General features: G+C 41.1%; 1 pseudogene; it reads right to left on the reverse strand.

The window, feature by feature from the left end:
• Window positions 1–1,844: 1,844 nt before the first annotated feature.
• LOC124526909 (tubulin alpha-1A chain-like) lies at window positions 1,845–3,197 on the reverse strand (annotated as a pseudogene).
• Between the last annotated feature and the right edge of the window lie 944 nt (window positions 3,198–4,141).

Here is a 4,141-nt window from a genome sequence, read left to right on the forward strand (position 1 = left end):
ACCCACAAACTGTGAAATCACGACCTGGGTTGAAGTCAGACGCTTAACCGACTGAGCCACCCAGGCACCCCAGTTGAGAATTAGTTTTTACTTCTGTTGTCTTATATTTAAATCTCATTCTACAAGATTAAGCATAATTATTATTGTTGTCCTACTCAAATTCAAAGAAGTCTTTACCATAGTTCTTTTTTGTAACATATTTTGTACTTGTTTTATCTTCATTATGTTTATATTGATCTCCTGTAACACATTTTGGATTCCTGGATCATAAAGGTTATGTTTTACACATTTTTGTGTATCCCCCGTTGCCTTGCTACTTCGGCATTCATGTAGGTGCTGTTTCATTCATTCAACGAATATTCATTGAGGTCCTATTTGGTGTCAGGTGCTGTTCTGAATGCTAGGGATGTAGCAATGAACATAATACACAATACTTACTGTGCTCACGGAATATATATTTCACTGAAGGAAAACAGATAATAAATAAAAGAAGTTGGTAAAAATGTAGAGCTGGGGAAAAAACAAAACTGTGAAAAAGGTGGGGGAATGTCATGTAAATAGGGTAACATAGGGGAAGGAGAAAGTAGAGAAAGTTAAGAAAGCTGAAGAAAGTAGGAGAAAAGGTCATGGGACAACTGGGAAAAAGAGCATTGCAGGCTGATGGGATGGCAAGTGCAAAGGCCCTGTGGAGTTGTTGCTGAAGGTGAAAGAGAAAGGGAGAAAGTAGTAGCAGATGAGGTGAAATTATAGGGTGGATGGAATGGACAGTAGGGGGCAGTCATACAGTCCCCTGAAGTTAATTGTAAGGACTGACTTTAATTTTGTAAGGACTTTAACTTTCCTTTTCAGAAAGGAAAATTGTGTGAAATATAATTTAAAGCATCACATCAGTTTCTGAATTTATAATGGATTGAAGGGAGCCAAGGGTGAAAATATAGGGAACAGTTACAATATTATGGACACTTGAGGTGCCTTCTGGAAACAACTGTATAGGATCTCTGTTAACCCCTCTGTCTAACCAATAACACAATGCCAAAAACATAAGCTACATATACACACTATGGTCTTGGAAAAGATTGAGAGGTTCTGCCCCTCATCTTTGTCTATTATAATGGTGCTTTGAATGACAAAGTAACTAAACAATATGTAATGTGATCTAATCCAAATGAAATAAAGAAGGAGCAGGGGAGAGGGGAAAAACAAAAAGATCCTCTCCAACTCTTTTTGCACTGACCCCCCTACTGCCCCTTGCCTGACTAGACATAGTCGATAATAACAAAATATGTCGTGGCAAGGTGTCACAGCTTCTTTGATGAATTGTTTTCATCTGTCTCCCCACTCCCCGCCCCATGCATATGCTTTGTAAAAGAAAAAAAGTAAATTATTTTAATTCTATTCTTTTTTTTAAATTTATTTATTTTGAGAGACAAAGAAAGCATGACTGGGGGAGGGGAAGAGAGAATGTGACTGGGAAAGAGAATCTCAAGCAGGCTCTGTTCTGTCAGCACAGAACCTGCTGGGCTGGATATCACAAACTGTGTGATCATGACCTGAGCCAAAATCAAGAGTTGGCTGCTTACCTGACTGAGCCACCCAGGCGCCCCTATTCTTTGTTTTTGTTTTTGTTTTTTTTTTTTTTCGTCTAAGACAGGGAATCCCTTATTCAAACCCTTAAGAGTAACGGATAGCCTGAGTCTGTAACAAAGTGTTGTTTTAAAGCATAGGTCAGTAATTGTATATGAGAGTATACACAGCTGCATACAAAGTAACTGATCAGAGTACAACTTTTCAATGTTTAAAACAGAATAAACTGTAAAAGCAGCACCTACGTGACATTTTTAACTTTAGTATTCCTCTCCTTCTTCTTCACCTTCTCCTTCAACAGAAACCACACCAACCTCCTCATAATCCTTCTCAAGGGCAGCCATGTCCTCACAGGCCTCAGAAAACTCTCTTTCCTCCATGTCCTCACCCACATACCAGTGAACAAAGGCATATTTGGCATGTATCTGGTTAAACTTGTGGTCCGGGTGAGCCCGGGCCTCAGCAGTGGCTGTGGTGTTGCCCCGCATGCACAAAGCTCGTTGTACTTTGGCCAGGTCTCCACCAGGGACTGCAGTGGGAGGCTGGTGATTAATGACAACTTTGAAACCAGTGGAGTACCGGTCCACAAACTGGATGCTGTAATTGGTCTTTATGGTGGCAAAGGCAGCATTGATATCTTTGGGAACCATGTTGCCATGGTGTCACAGGCATCAGGCCATGTATTTACCATGGCGAGGGTCATATTTCACCATCTGGTTGGTTGGCTCTGAGCACACATTGGTGATCTCTACCACAGAAAGCTGCTCATGGTAGGCTTTCTCAGCAGAGATGACATGGGAATATGTGGCCAGAGAGTAGTAGTTGTGAGGATGGGGCACGAGGTTGGTCTGGAATTCTGTCAGATCAACATTCAGTGCTCCATCAAATCTGAGGGAAGCAGTGACGGAGGATGCAATTTGACCTACCGACCTATTCAGGTTAGTGTAAATTGGGCATTCGATATTGAGGTTTCTATGACAGATATCATAGATGGCCTCATTATCTACCATGAAGGCACGATCAGAGTGCTCCAGGGTGGTGGGTAGTGAGGATGGAGTTGTAGGGCTCAGCTACAGTTGTAGAAACCTAGGGAGTTGGGTAAATGGAGAACTCAAACTTGGACTTATTGCCATAATCGACAGACAGACATTCCATTAGCCGGGAGGTGAGCCCAGAATCAGTGCCCCCTCCAAAGCTGTAGAAAACCAAGAAGCCCTGAAGTCCGTGCATGGGTTGGCCAGTTTCTGAATTCAGTCCAAGACAGAGTCAATGATCTTCTTGCCAGTGGTGTAGCATCCTTGGGCATAGTTATTGGCAGTATCAGTCTTGTCTGTGATGAGCTACTCAGGGTGGAAAAGGTGGTGGTAGGTGCCAGTGTGAACCTCATCAATGACTGTGGGTTCCAGGTCTATAAATACGGCCCTCGGCATATGCTTGCCAGAACCCATCTCACTGAAGAAGGTGGTGAAGGAGTCCTCCCCCCACCATGATGGTCTTGTCACTGGCATCTGATCAGTGGGCAGGATGCCATGTTCCAGGCAATAGAGCTCCCAGCAGGAATTGCCAATCTGGACACCAGCCTGGCCAACATGGATGGAGATGCATTCATGCATGGTTGCTGCTTTGAGGCTGCCAAGCAGATGGTGGAGAAGAAGAGGAGATTGTTGCTTCTTACAGTGTGACTCTTACGTGGTTGATGTAAAAAGAACCTCTTAATTATATTCTTAAAATTCTATTCTTAGTTATTCTTAAAAATACAAGTCTTAATAAGGGCCTTCAAAATGTAGTTCTATGCATGTAAGGCAAAGTCTCATAGATTGCAATACAGTTGAGAAGACAAATCACTACATATATTCTGAATAGGGTAGTGGCTCAAAAAGGGGTAGTGCCTGAAAAAAACCAATATATAACCAACTAGTTTTACCTCATAAGCAGAAAAAATATATACTAGCAATTCTGAATTAGGATCATCTATTCTGTGTTGATGTATTATAGAGATTTTATTGAAGAATGGAGATAAGGTAGAGAAAAAGGAGAATTCCAGGTGTATAGAGGGTGTAAGTAAATTCTTGGGAGAGTGGGCAGTAGACTATCTAGAATGGATCAAATAAGTTGGAGTAGAATAAAAACATGACTGTCCAGAAGGCTCAACTCTAATAAAAAAGGGGCTTAAATAACCAAGTGAATAAAGCTGGACTCTGGACAGCAATGAATAGCTGCTAAAATACTTTTGGAAAGTATAAAATGGAAAGAAAATGTTGAAATTATAAAAACTTCATTTAATAAGGATCAATCAAGAAGCCAGGTGCAAAATAGAGAGAGAGCCCCGACATATCTTAAACATTGATGATTTTGTGACAACACTGAAAGTCCATCTCCTGTCTTAAATAATGTGCCTGCAATTTTTTTCAAACCTTTACACTGGTATTCCATAAACCATAAATGAACAGAATTCTGGCTGAATCAATATAACTTCTCTATCTGTAGGTCACAAAGCCTGTATTTACTTTGGGCTAAATAGCTGCTTGGTCATTTCACAGCCAGGAAAGAAAAGCAC

The sequence above is a fragment of the Lynx rufus genome, unplaced genomic scaffold (genome assembly GCF_022079265.1).
Source record: "Lynx rufus isolate CCGP_SWC_20201006 ecotype Redwood Valley unplaced genomic scaffold, mLynRuf1.p SCAF_5, whole genome shotgun sequence".
Lineage (NCBI taxonomy): Eukaryota > Metazoa > Chordata > Mammalia > Carnivora > Felidae > Lynx > Lynx rufus.